The sequence below is a fragment of the Euprymna scolopes genome, chromosome 42 (genome assembly GCF_053919585.1).
Source record: "Euprymna scolopes isolate OS-2025 chromosome 42, ASM5391958v1, whole genome shotgun sequence".
In the NCBI taxonomy this organism is placed as follows: domain Eukaryota; kingdom Metazoa; phylum Mollusca; class Cephalopoda; order Sepiida; family Sepiolidae; genus Euprymna; species Euprymna scolopes.
Window position 1 is genome coordinate 36,963,937 of NC_136523.1, and position 15,380 is coordinate 36,979,316.

Genomic DNA, 15,380 nt, shown 5'->3' on the forward strand with positions numbered 1-15,380 from the left:
CGTTATACATTTTGTAAATTCATCTTAGTTTATTTTTAATCATTTCATATGTGCGTCAGGTTGGTACAGTGGTAACGTCACCAGCTTTGAATGCTACAGTTTTGCTTTCAGTTTCGATTCTAGCTGATGGCACCCAAATACATTTTTTTTACTTTTGAAATCACGATTCTATAATAATACTAGAAGTTCCGCCCAGCTTTGCTCGGGCCCTATGTACTGTTCATAAAGTTATGTGCATATGTATATATTAAAAAAGTTTGAATATGTAAAGTAATGCCTTTCTGTATAATAGTCTTCCTTAACTACTATAGAGAAAAGACGAACATTTTCACTTTTATAGATATATAGATAGATAGATTGGATGCAATATATAGTAATGATTTAAAAAGTATAAAAAAAAAAAAAAAAAAAAGAGTCATGCGCCACCACCGGGAATCGAAACCAAAACGTTTAGCTCACGATTTATTTTGCCTCTGCCGTCAACGACTGGGCTATGAAAACATGTTTACTGCAAGGCTAAAAATTAAAACATGAACCAATATCAACTAGGTCATGCATTCGTAATGCCGGCGTTCGACCTTCACCTGGCAAATTTAATTTTTTTTAAATTTTCATACTTTTTGCACCGATTTTCCGGGCTAAAACCCAAATATAAAGTTTTGCATGGATTCAAATACCTTATATATGAATTTTCATGTCTGTAGACCACAAACTCTAGGAGGAGTTTGGTAGGCAAAATTTGTTAAACAAAAATATATACGTATACATAAATATATATGGAAACAATTTTGTGTTTACTATAAACTTTTAATGCAAATATTATGCAAGTATAAATCATGTAGAATATCTGCATGAATATAATTACACATAATAGTTAACTAAAGATGATTATCCCATTAGAAAACCGAAGCAACTAACTAGGAATTAATTAAAATAAATGTTTAAAAGTTTATGCAAATTAATTAGATCTAGTGCTAGTGAATTGAATTTCACAACCAATGTATAAGAAAATTGTATTTTCTTTTTAAATAAATAGAAAAGAGGCTTGCCTTTTTTCTGTTGTTCTTGGCCTTCGGGCCAGGATCGAAATATAGTATCTGTTCCGGCAGATGCTGCAAGCAAAGACCATATGTGGGAGTAATGCCACATATAAGACCTTGGTCAATGTAGGGGCAACCCTTCATACCAATTGTCGCTATCCAGCTCCCCTACTCCCCGGGGAGTTGGTCCCCATTTCCCCTCCACTCCTCACATAAAAAATCGGCCTTGTCCCTAATTTGCTCGGTGGGGGAGCAAATAAAAACCTTGCCTTTTTTCTGTTGTTCTTGGCCTTCAGGCCAGGATCAAAGTGTTTGCCCATGTGCCTAAGTTTTTTGTTCATCGTTGATTTTGACTGCATTTTTTAACATGAATAAAAGATTTAATATCTCAAAGTGTAGTATCTGTTCTGGCAGATGCTGCAAGCTATGACTAGCAAAGACCAGCTATGACTAGCAAAGACCAGATGTGGGGGCAACCCCACATGCCTGACCTTTAACCAGCTCCCATTTCTCACCTCCCGGGAGCTGGTCCCCTTTTTCTCTTCCCCCTCCCTTCACTCCTCACATTAAAAATTGGCCTTGTGCCTAATTTGCTCGGTGGGGGAGCAAATAAATACCATCTGTTCTGCAGATGCTACAAGCTATGACTAGCTATGACTAGCAAAGACCAGATGTGGGGGCAACCCCACATGCCTGGCCATTAACCAGCTCCCATTTCCCACCTCTCGGGAGCTGGTCCCCTTTTTCCCTTCCCCCTCCCTTCACTCCTCACATTAAAAATCGGCCTTGTGCCTAATTTGCTCGGTGGGGGAGCAAATAAATACCATCTGTTCTGCAGATGCTGCACTTGATAATTTGTACCAGTCAATGGAGGAGAAATCCTCTATAATGGGACAATTATTATTTTTGGTAACCAGAGTGCCCCCTTTTTGCCTACTTTTAGGGGAGCTGGTTTTTACCCCACGTTAAAAACGGCCTTGTGCCTAATTTGCTTTGGTGGAGAAGCAAATAAATACATTAAATAAATAGAAAAGAGGGGGTTTAATATGAATATCAATACACACAAAAGAAAAACGAACTTATAGGAGTATAGATAGATAGATATACGGAATTTGGAAAAATTAAAATATCATATTTGAGCGTATTTTACACCAGGCCGCTCCCCAGCTAGTAAATAAATATACAAATTACTCATCTCAAAGGATTCTAATAATAAAATAATACAGGAATTACATCCAACCTCTACTATATTTTCGTTCATCACGATATCCTCCTAGGCATTACCGCCTTAATTTTTTTTTTTTTTTTTTTTTTTGGCGGGGGAGAAAGTATAATATATGTTTTGTTATCATGAGACCATTGTAACAGGCATTACCTCCTCCTTTGAGGAGTGGTGTTCTTTATATTCGTTCGTCATAATACACGCACGCTCCCATACTCGCAAAAAATTTGAGGGCCGGAGGAGGGAGAGTATGTTCCTATTTACAATGCCTCAGCCTCCCCACGGGACAGAGTTAGACACCAGGGTCGTTTTTTTTTTGTTTTTTTTAACGTGGAGAAAAGGAACAAAAATAAAAATTGTCTCAGTCGTGAAGGATTTCTCCTCCACTGACAGAACAAGAAATTGAAGTGCAGAAAAACAGATAATACACTTTGATCTTGTCCCGAAGGCCAAAAGGGAGAGTATGTTTGCTAGTTTTATTACTATACACTCTTAATACGTAATATGTTGTAGTACACGTTGCAAAAAAAAAAAAAAAGAAAAGAAAAAAGCTACATCCAAACAAGTGCGTGTTGAAAGGAAGCCGTGTACTATAATAGCGACCGATTATTATTCCAGCAGACAGACAAGGGAAGGATTGTAGCATCAGCCCTATAAATAAATAAGTGTGTGTGTGTGTGTGTGTGTGTGTGTGTGTGTGTGTGTGTGTGTGTGTGCAGACACAGATAGAGAGAAAAATAAAGGGAGAGAGAGAAAAATAAAGAGAAATAAAGAGGAAAAAGGAGGGAGAAAAGAAAAGGGATTAAGAGAGAGACAGGGGAATATATATATATATATATATATATATATATATATATATATAGAGAGAGAGAGAGAGAGAGAGAGAGAGAAAAGAGGGAGAAAAATATATATGGAGAAAAAAAGGAGAGAAAGAAGGAAAGGAAAAAAAGGGGGGGAGAGAGGGAAATATATGTGTGTGTGTGTGTGTGTGTGTTTAGAGGGAGAGAGAGAGAAAAGAGAAGTGGAGAGAGAATGACAAAGAAGGAAATCAGAAGGGAAGTGGAGAGATAAAGAGAGAGAGAGAGAGAGAGAGAGAGAGAGAGAGAGAGAGAGAGAGAGAGAGAGAGAGAGAAGGAAACAAGAAAAGAAGTGGAGAAAGAGTGAAAGCAAGATGGGGTGTAAAGAGGGGGATGGGAGAGAAAGAAAGAAAGAGAAGTAGAGAGAGAGAGAGAGAGAGAGAGGGCTCGATTACCTTTTTGCGTTATGGCCTCGTTTAAAGAAGACGACCCAGTTTGGAGATGAAATGGCTCCCACAACAAACGGCAACCGATTTGCAGCATAGCGCCCACTGAATGTTCGTCAGAGGAGAAGGGGAAGAAGAACCTGTCGGTGGTTGTTAGGGGAAGGGAGGAGGTTGGGATTTCAAGTTCGAGAGACTGGGAGTGGGTGGGGGTGGGGGGAAGGGAAAGTTGAGGAGGGATCGCCGAGGCAACAGCCGACGGTAGTACCTTAAATTGCCGCCTCTTCAACTACCAAATCAATCCACACCATAGAGGTCAAGATACGCAGAAGCCCTTTTTTTGATGCTAGACGAAGATGCGTTCTACATTATTCCGACTACTATTGGATAATTCTTCTTTTTTATATATAAGGAAATCGCCACTTATCAAGGCACAGAGACCACTCAAGGATAAGGGTTGGTTCATTGGTTACTTAGACAACAGCATATTGATTGTCAATAGTGGGAAATTTGGTAAAATTTCATTATTTAAGGGGACAGCTCAACAAGAACTTCTTTACATTGGACTTTAAGACGACCATGTTATAGTCAGCTGGCAATCAGGTCTGCAGTACAAAGTTCCACAAGCAGGTATTTTTTTTTTTTTTTTTTTTTTTTTTTACAAAGGGGTCACCAATTATCAAGGCTCAAAGGCCCCTCTGGGATGAGGGCTAATACATGTATAGTGGTAGTGTAGTAATCGTTAATTTTAAGTTGTGTACCATTTGATTATTTAAAAGGACGGTTCACCAAGAATTTGTTTACATTAGACTTGAAGGCTACCATAATGTAATCAGCCGGGAAGTAAGCCAATGGAATATTGTTCCACATGCGGGCAGTTCCAGGAAAAAAAAAGAAGCTTTGTTCATGGAATCTGCGTTTAGAATTAGGCACAGATAGAGAGTGGGGAAAATTGTTAATAGCGGTTGTTAGAAAACAAACCTTGTTCATGGAATTTGTGTTTAGATTTATGCACAGATAAGAGAGCGGGAGCAATTTTAGATAGTGGTTGTAGTTAGACGAGTGCTTAATGTGAAAATTTTGTTGGGGGAGGGGATCATAGATGTAAGTCGAGTCGAGCACTTGCCATGAAAATACCGATAGAGCAGAGAGAGACTTGCAACGTCTCTTCTGTGGGAAAGAGGTTGCAGGGAGAAGAGAAAGGCATCATCTACTAGCTTTTGAAACCGGTTTTGACCTCTGTCAAGGCAGGATAGAGTGCTATGAGCAACTTCTTCCCAGATGTGGCAACAGTACTCCATCTGCTGCCATATCTGGGCAGGAGCTGCTAAAAACAGCCTGTCCTGCCTTGACAGAGTATAAAATAAACTTTGTGGCTTAGTGGGGGATGCCCTTTTCTCTACCCTGCAACCTCTCTCCCACAGAAGAGACGTTGCAAGCCTATCCTTGTTTTATCGTTATTTTCATGGCAGGTGCTCGTCTGAACTCCAATTTCTGGTCCCCCCTCGCCAATCTTTCACGAAAAACACCCGTCTAGCCGAATTCACTGTGAAAAATTTCCCCCACTCTTTATCTGTGCCTAAATCAAAACGTGGATTCCATGAACAAAGCTTCTTTCTTAGAACTGCACGCCTGTGGAACTCTGTTCCGTCTGCCTGCTTCCTACCTGACTACAACTTGGATGTGTTCAAGTCCAATGTTAACAAATTCCTAATGAACCGCCCCCTTAAGTAAACACTTCATCAAATCTCCACACTAACGTAATGAACTTGCAATAACCCTTATCCCTGAGTGGCATCCGGGCCTTGATAAGTGGTGACCACTGTGTAAAAAAAAAAAAAAAAAAAAAATATTGCTCTTATATAAGTAGATGACTGCGTCACACGTAAGATACCTTCCGGAGCGATAGAATGATGCAACCATTTTTACGGTGACCTTGGCAACAGATTTAATACAGGATGCCATGACTAAAGTGTCACCTTAAAGAAAACAACACTACAGCTTCATTTTAAAAATTTTTATTGAAAAAAATCAATTCAGGTTACTTCATTAGAGCTGACATCCATTCAATGTAGCCACCTTCAGCCTCAATCACCATCTTGATACGGGTCTGGAACTGGGAGCATGCTTTCTCCCTAAGCGCCGGCCTGAAGCTCAGCGAATACTTGGCAGATGGCGGTGATAAAGCTGGCATTGGTATTGTGGGAGGTCATGTTGGTGATGTTCTTGACGTATGACCAAAGGAAGTAGTCCAGCGGGTTCAGGTTAGGGGAGTAAAAGGGACCAGTGAGAGAAAGGTACAAAGTCGTAGCACTCCTTCTGAAGCCAAGCCTGAGTCTCTTTGGACTTGTGAACCGACACAGAGTCTTGCTGCCACATGCAGGGTCTGCTAGCAGTTACCTGATTGAACGAAGGGATCACAACACATTTCAGCACATCCAGGTACACTTTCGTGTTGACTTTCAAGCTGACTTTGAAGATGTGAGGCGGCATGATGTGGCCTTCACTTGTAATCACACCAAAGACCATAACCGTAGCCATAAACTTTGTTTTCATCACCCTGGGCATGTTCCTGTTATTCATGGCAATGCAGCGATGCATTTTGAGGGTGCTGGCAATGGTCCTGTTGTCATAACTTGGATCGGTAGAGAGCATGAGTTGTACAGCGGCGCATCTCCGATCTCGCTCATTGAACATTGTGTCACTTTCAGACATGATAGAAGGCGCCTATCGCTCGTGGGATTTATACACAACTGGCTAACTAGTAGATGGTCTGCAAAAAAAAAAAAAAAAAAAAAAAAAAAGAAAAAAAAAAAAAAAGAAACCGGTTTTCATCAAATGAAAATAGAATTATGTCGGCTTTTCTGGAGCGACAATTTTATCGTTCCCCTTTGTATAATAGCTCCCTTACTGGGCGCTATGGCTTGCTAAAAACTGAACATATAAACAAAAACTATTAATATTGTCGGTATCTTTCTGGATTATAGTATAATTGTACTTATTAACCTGTTAAAAACGAACAAAATTTAAACTCGTTGACTTATGCTAAATTGATGATTGAATATGGTTAAATTTAAGCTCATTTTTGTATTAAATACTAATCCCTTACTATGCATTGAATGGATACCATAATACTCTGTTCGGTGCACCGTATTATAACAAAGGTCTGTACAAAATTTCAGTCAGATCGGCCTAGTAATTTTTTCAGATAAAGTGGAATGGACGGACAGATAGTCAAAGAGAAATACAGATAAACAACAAGAAAATATGTATAAGACCATACAAAAGCTCCCCGTTCATTAACTACTACAGAGATGTAGGGGAGAGCACCACTCCATTTTGTAGGATTATTCACAATGTTTCATAAAATGTAACCTCCAACCAGTTGCGTGCACAGGTGCGGTGATGGCACGGGGATACTCCTTAATTGTATATCTCAAAGACTCAAGTATAAGTCCTAGTACTAAAAAAATAAAAGTATTAGAAAAAAGATAGTTTGAATATTATTGGATACCTTTCTCTCTTTGGATGTCAGAGATCACTTTTTCGTTGTCCACCCCTCCGTCTACTCGACTGAAATACCCCCCCCCCACATACTGTCTATGTGTGCCTAAATCTAAATGCAAATTCCATAAACAAAGCTTCTTTCCTAGAACTGGCCACCTGTGGAACTCTGTTCCGGTGGTCTGCTTTCCAACTAATTACAACATGATAGCTTTCAAGTCCAATGTAAACAAATTCTTGTTGAGCTCTTACCTTAAATAATCAAATTCTACCCAATTTCCACCGCTAACGGTCACTTTACACTCACTGACACTTCGTGTAACGTTACCCCATACGTTGTAGTCTCAGTCGCAAAGTAGACAATGAATAGGAAAGAACTTCAACTCGCTTTTCCCTGTTGTAACAACAACATCTATTTCCTCATTCTTCCGCCACGCATGACTTCTCATTATAGCCGTAACGTCACCCACGTCTCTAACGAGATCGTCTTCTCTAACGTGCACTCCTCCTTTTTATAGTCCATACAGTGACGTCACTTCGCATTTTCGTATACATTTGTCTCCGCGCTCTGTTACATTCGGACCTTGATAAGTGGTGACTCCCTTATAAATATAAGTCCGAGTATTGAGAAATAGGGCATTTTTGCTTGTTTGTTTGTTTTGTGTATGTTTGTTTGTTTGTTTTGTGTCTGTTGGGTTTTATAGCATGTCAAACCTTTGGGTTATTTTATGTCGATTATCTAGGAGTTCAGGAGTTCAAGTTTGTTTGTTTGTTTATTTGTCAGTTTCTTTGTTTGTCTGTTTGTTTGTTTGTTCGTTCGTCTGTCTGTTTGTTGGGTTTTACGGCATATCAAACCTTTGGGTCATTTTATGTCGATTATCTAGGAGTTCAGGAGTTCAAGTTTGTTTGTTTGTTTGTTTATTTGTCTGTTTGTTTGTTTGTCTGTCTGTTTGTTCGCATGTCTGTTTGTTTGTCTGTTTGGTGGTTTGTCTGTCTGTTTGTTGGGTTTTACGGCATGTCAAACCTTTGGGTCATTTTATGTCAATTATCTAAGAGTTCAGGAGGCCTTTACTCCCTGCTCTAGCTGACATGTGAGTAGTATGTTCTTTTTTAAAAGTTAGTGATGAAAGCTGATTTTTTTAAGGTACGAAAATATGGTGTGGGGTTTGTTTTTCTTGGAGAGACTCTTTAAAATTTTTCTTTATCTATATATTAATAGGACAGTGTGGGTGTTATTTATTTTGTGTGTCCGGTTTACATCCGAGTGACTGTCGTCTAATTGTTATGGATTTCCAATTCTTGTAATAAATAATTTTATCAAGAATTCTTTCTTTTTTTTTTTGTACATAGGCATCACAACTTATCAAGGCCCAGAGGATACTCAAGGATAAGGGTTAATGAATGTACAGTAATCGATTGGACAATATAGTAATCGCTAGTAATGGAAATTTAGTAAATTTGTTAACATAAGTGGAACGGCTCATCAAGAACTTATTTACATTAGACTTGAAGACAAGCATATTGTAGTCAGCTGGAAAGCAGGCAAACGGAAGACAGTTCCACAGGTGTGCAGTTCTAAAAAATAAACTTCTTTACAAGAAGGCGTGCAGTTCTAAGAAAGAAACTGCTTTACAAGTATTTAATGGCAGATGCTCCAACAAACTACACACCCTTGTACCCCGCTCGACGTAAATACCCCTGACAAACCTTACAAGCAGCAAAATCCCACCCCTACCCAGTAGAGATGCCCACATGCCAGAAAGCCTTTTACTCTAATAGTTTCTTCCCTAAGATTGTTAGACTTTGGAATTCCCTTCCGGGTTCCTGCTTCCCTGACTGTACTGATATGCAGAAGTTCAAGTGTAATGTAAACAGACATCTTGCTGCTCAACTCCCTACATAGTGTCTCTGCAAATCATATCCTAGATAGTAGTCCCCTACATCAAAGTGGCACTGTGCCTTGTTCGGAGTGCAAATGTAATAATAATAATTATAACAAAATAAATGTTACTAAATGCAAATTAAGTTCCTGATGTTTTCCTTTAATTCTTGCAGGGTTTGACGTTTGATGTTTCGAGGTCTGCCAGCTGGCGGAATGAAATAAGGAAGTTAAATCGCAATCCAGAGATTCTGCAATCTGTCATGAATAATGTTTTGGAAAGAGCACAAATATGCGAAGCTGAAAATGGGCAACATTTAAAAGATATTACTTTTTCATAAATAAAAATTGTTTGAATTTTGCATTTTTTTAAAATTTCCCAATGTCTTAGTCAGATTGTGTTAAAATTTTAGAATGATATCCTCAAAAATAAATAATCTATTTAAGTTCAAAACCCTTCAGTGAGTTTTTGGACACCCTGTGTGCGTGTATATATATATATATATATATATATATATATATATATATATATATATATATATATATAAGAACAAGTAGTTAATAAAACATGTTAAAAAACACTTTGAAAAAGAGTTAAAAACATATTTAATTTGAAAAAAGGAAACACTAAATAAGTGGATAGTCCTTAATCCACGGAGTTTCGAAGAAATACTTTCCTTCTCATCAGAGGGTAGGAATTAGCAAAATGCGGGATCGGATTTTGCTTGCAAAAAAGTATTAAATGAAACTACAAGTAAATAATAGATCTTACTTGATAACCAAAAGTGAAGCAGAGGGAATAGGGTGAATAAAAAAGTGATTTCACGTGAATGGACAGTCTGATGATGGGTAAAATATCCAATGACAGTAAAATCCAAAGATGCAGAATCCAAGCTCAACTGTAATTCTTACATGTTTTTTCAATTATATTTCACTCCTTGTATGTTGAATAAAACAACAGAGCACACATAAAAGAATAACATAATAATAGTTACATTCCAAGATTCATGCATTTATTTTTCATGCAAGACAGCGCCTCCAGCGTGTTATAATTTCGGTAAATTTTTACAGATCCGTTTCGTTATGCATAAACGGTTGTTATTATTATGTCCATACCGTATCTTTTCATGCATATACTCTTCAGAAAAATTAGAAAAACATGCATGACAATATAATGTTGCAAAAAAAAAAAAAAAGTTCATAGAAGACCCAACATTGTGTATTTGTTCCAGCAGCCATTATATATATATATATATATATATATATATATATATATAATAAAAAATCTTATTGAAAATTAATTCAAATTTTCAAAAAAAAACATTAAAAACCTGTGAAAAGGTTTACAGAATTTTTAATTATCTAACAAAGAGTACCGATAAACTGTAAAGACATTATTCTGCAGAGTTTCGAAAAATGCAATTCTTCTCATGAGAGAAAAGAGATTTGAAAAGTATACAATAAATTTCGCAGGTTAATGCATTAAAAGAAACTACAAATATGAATTAAATCATAAAAATGTTTGAGTATAATGATTATGAAAGCAGAGACAAGGAAAAAAGTTGAAGTATAAAAGGATATGGCAAAAATCCAATAAAGTCCCTTGAGAATATATATATATATAACTACTTAATTTACTCACATAAAATTAATATACGAAAGTATAAATTTATGCGTAAACTTTAAGTATTTACTTAAAAAGTGCTCAATATGTAGGTAGAGCTAGTTAGTAAGTTATAAAATATATATGGCGATTAAGCTACACTGAATATTCCACGTTTCATCCACTCTAGGACTCTTCAGGCTTATGCGCATATATATATATATATATATATATATATATATATATATATATATATATATATATATATATATATATATATATATATATTAAGTAATGTGATTTATAATTTAAAATTTAAAAATCAAATTTTAATTAAATTAAAAATCCGTTTCATAAGAAGGAACAACAACAAAATCAATTATCTGTACGATCGTTTCGGAAAACAATGCTTTTTATTGTGGTATACATCAAGTTATGTAGAATAATTATATATAGTTTTTTGGTAAGAAAGGTCTCCTCATCAGCAAATTTAGGAGGGCTTTTATTGAATTTAAAAGACACCATAAATAAACCTAGCATTAAAAGTAAGGCAGATGAATCTTTTAATTTTTCTTTTTTTTTTTTTTTTTTTAAATCAGGAACTGTGGTTAAAGTAGTCATTTAGATGTTTGCTATAGTTTTTTTTATCTTACTGAATTAGTAGCAAAAAAAAAAAAAGAAAAAAAAAAAAGAAAAATTAAAAGATTCATCTGCCTTACTTTTAATGCTAGGTTTATTTATGGTGTCTTTTAAATTCAATAAAAACCCTCCTAAATTTGCTGATGAGGAGACCTTGCTTACCAAAAAACTATATATAATTATTCTACATAACTTGATGTATACCACAATAAAAAGCATTGTTTTCCGAAACGATCGTACAGATAATTGATTTTGTTGTTGTTCCTTCTTATGAAACGGATTTTTAATTTAATTAAAATTTGATTTTTAAATTTTAAATTATAAATCACATTACTTAATATTGAATTAGCTCTAGGACATTTAACTATCGAGCTTATTATATATCTAAATTACAACGAGCACTTTCTATTTCCTGTATTTTAATTAAACTAGTAATTTCACTGTTACATTAAAATACACTCAGCTCTTTAGACTATTGTTCTAATCTCCTTTAAATTATATATATATATATATATATATATATGCAGTATCTTAACATTATCATTCAAACACTACCGTGTTTGAATGATAATGTTAAGTGGCAGTTTTAGTCATTTAGAACTGCTTTAAAGCTTCACCACTCACTCATTTTTTGACCAAATTTCTAAACAATTATTACAGTTTTTAGATCACCTTCTCAGCTACATTGTGAAAAAAATTTCTTTTTCAATTTTCATTCAGTAAAACAAAAGTTATGATGAATTTTCTGGTGTTCAAAATCGTAAAAATATGTAAGGAGGTGAGCGGTGCTTTTTATGACTGGTTTCCATAGCAACAACGGCGGTTCAGTGACTACTGTTGCTACTAATTCACTGCTGTCTCGAAAAGAGAAGTAACAAGTGAAACCGCCCCCTTAAGTAAACACTTCATCCAATCTGCAACGTACTGTACTTGCAATAACCCTTATCCCTGAGTGGCTTCCGGGCCTTGATAAGTAGTGACCACTGTGTAAAAAAAAAACCAAAAAAACTGAGAGAATGAAAGGGAGATAATTGGGGAGATTTTATTGAAAGCAGACGAGTGCCGTACATTGTTATTACATATATGTTTATGGAGGGGGGGGGCAAAAAATAAGACTGAAATTAAACAAAGAACGAGTGAATTTATTGGAAGCCTGGAAAAATCATGGATTACAATAGAAAAATGCGAGCATGAAAAGTAATATGTTAAATTTAAAAATGGAAAAATAAAGGACTAGTTATTAAAACTGGAAAAGAAAAGGACAAGATATTCCAGTAAAATTATAATGAATTTATAACTTAAAATATTGCAACATTAAGATTTAAAAAAAAAAAAAAATTCAATTTATAAAATTATATAATCAATTCTTAATGCTGCAATATTTTAAGTTATAAATTTATTATATTTTTTTTAATAGAATCTCTTGTCCTTTTCTTTTCCAGTTTTAACAACTAGTCCTTTACTTTTCCATGTCTAAGCTTAACCATATTACTTTTCGTGCTCGCATTTTTCTATTGTAATGACATAATGTTGGAGTTCTTTTTCATGCATATCGTCTTTCTGATAAAATTACATGGTTTGGGAAACTATTTGATTACTATTGTTTTAAATAAAATGCACAAAAGTTTTATGGTCTATGACCCACTTAGATGTTGATGTGCAAAGTTGAAAAAAAAAAAAAAAATGTATATATTTTCTATGCCTATATAAAAAGATAAACATATCAACTGATTTTTTGAAAACTTTCGAAGTTGTTTTTATTGCTTTTTATATTTAAATTCCAAAAGTTATACATAATAAAAGTTGAGGAAATACACGAAACGACTTTTACGTGCACATTTACGTAAATAAAATAAAATAAAGTAAAATAAAATAATTTTTAAAATGCTATTTTATTATTTTTTATTTTTTTTTATTTCTAAAACTTATAGCACCTTTGCTTTCGTATTCGCATTTCAATATAAAAAATGATTTTTTTTAATGTTTTATTTATAAAAGTTTATTTATTATTATTATTATTATTATTATTATTATTATTATTATTATTATTATTATTATTATTATTAAAACAAAGTATTTTTTATTTATTTGTTTTTTATTTTTCTAACTAAAAGACACAAAGACGAGTTTTATAAATACGTACTTGCTCTTTGAAAAGGTCAAAAGTTTCAGCTGTGTGATACGACAACTTTCGCTATCAAAAAAAAAAAAAAAAAAATCCAAAATAATAATAATAATGATAATAAAAAAAATAAAAAAAAACGGTAAAAAGATGTTTTGATATTATTCGAACAAGGAAACTTTCTGTTTGTGTTAATTCAAGAACTTTCAAAAACGATTAAAAAAAAAATAATTCTTAAACTTTGGATCTGAAAAATTTTCCCCAAATATAAAATTCAAATTTTATATATTTTATGCCCCCTACCCCGCACATTATTTAAGATAGCGGCTAAAATCGGAAACTCGGGCTAAGATCACAGTGTAGTATCTGTTCTAATAGCTACACTTAAATTAATTTATCCTTAGTCAATGGAGGGAAACCCTTTCTATACTAAGGCAATTTTTAGTTTTGCTTACTTCAAGAGTATCTCTTTTTGAAAAACAGGTTTTCCCTTACATTAAAAACGACCTTGTGTCACATTCTGTTTTCGTGGAGAAGCAAATAAATATCAATGCTTGGCAATTATACAGTATGGTTAACAGCCAAGAAATATAAAACAAACAAAGTATAGTGACTTGGACACTTTGTAGGGTGTTTGTGTAGATTAGTTATATGTTAAACGAACGCATTTCCGGTGAAAACATTACGTACTTACTTGTCATGTCGAAATTAGTATAGATTCCAAAAGAAAAATTATTAAAAAATGATTCAGTAGAAAAATAATTACAGGTAAAAGTAGAATTTACTGAACTATCGAGTGTTATCGTAAGTTTTAATGTAGAAGAGTTGTGCGACTAGTTCAACATAGCAAACTGACTTATCTCCCTTGATTTAAAGTGACTAAAATTTAGGGTCTGCCATCTTTAAAACAACGAGTTCCAGAATGTAATTGTGGAGGATTTTTTTGTTAAAAACACATCGAACACATCTACTGGATCATTTTTTTTTTTCGTAATTTTTGGAATTTATGCTAATTTCGACATGACGTAAGTACAGGGTGGAACGATAAAATTGTCGCCCTAGAAAAAAGACACGATTCGATTTCTGTTTGATGAAAACCGGCTTTCTTTTTTTTTTCTTTTTTTTTCAGACCATTTACTAGTTGGCCAGTTGTGTACAAATCCTAAGAGCGATAAGACTCTTCTATTATGTCTGAAAGTGACACAATGTTCAATGAGTGAGATCGGAGATGCGCCGCTGTACAAGTTATGACAACAGGACCATTGCCAGCACCCTCAAACTGCATCGCTGGATTGCCATGAATAACAGGGACGTACCCAGGGTGATGAAAACAAAGTTTCCGATCACGGCTATGGTCTTGGTGCGGTTTCAAGTGAGGGCCACATCATGCGACCTCACATCTTCGAAGTTAGCTTGAAAGCCGACAGTATCTGGATGAGCTGAAGAGAGTGGTGATCTTTTGGGGCAATCAGGTAGCCGCTAGCAGACCTTGGGTGTGGCAGCAGGACTCGGTGCTGGCCCATAAGTCCCAAAAGATCCAGGCTTTGTACACTTCTTTCACTGGCCCACCTCATCCCTCGACCTGAACCCGCTGGACTACTTTGTTTGGTCATAGGTTAAGAACATCACCAACATGACCTCCCACAACACCAAAGCTAGCCTGATTGCTGCTATCCACCGAGTATTTGCCGAGTTCCTGCCGGCGCTTGTGGAAAAGACATGCTCCCAGTTCTGGAACTGTATTGAGGCAGTGATTGAGGCTGAAAGCGGCTACATTGAATAGATGTCAGCTCAAGTTACGTAATTGATGTTTTCAATAAAAGTTTTAAAATAATGGCTGTAGTATTGTTTTCTTTAGGGCGACAACTTTATCATTCCACCCTGTACATAATGTTTTCACCTGAAATGCGTTTGTTTAAAAGATCGCCAAGGTAAACAAGCACCTGACTTGCATATTTTGCAGCACTCCACCCGGCATACTTTGACCTTCTTTTAGCGCTAATGCACTCTAGATATCGATCCGACACAACTAAAATATCCGGAGATCCCTAATTAAAGCTTCGGCATTGATTTTGGTGATGAGTCAATTTTTTTTTATTTTTGCTTTGTTTATTTTATTTCTTCAGCATTG

At 35.3% G+C, this 15,380-nt stretch overlaps 1 protein-coding gene across 6 annotated transcripts in view; it reads right to left on the reverse strand.

Moving 5' to 3' along the window:
- Positions 1-15,380, reverse strand: part of LOC145267022 (uncharacterized) — a 200,224-nt gene that overhangs the window by 134,980 nt on the left and 49,864 nt on the right. Inside the window, exon 2 of one of the 6 annotated variants that reach the window (XM_080122942.1) lies at positions 13,271-13,321. The exons of 4 other annotated variants lie outside the window; for them this stretch is intronic. The gene's annotated coding sequence lies outside the window, so the exon portion shown is untranslated. Of the gene's footprint in view, positions 1-3,514; positions 4,816-13,270; positions 13,322-15,380 lie in introns of those variants that run through there. One more of the 6 variants, XM_080122947.1, reaches the window with a different exon arrangement.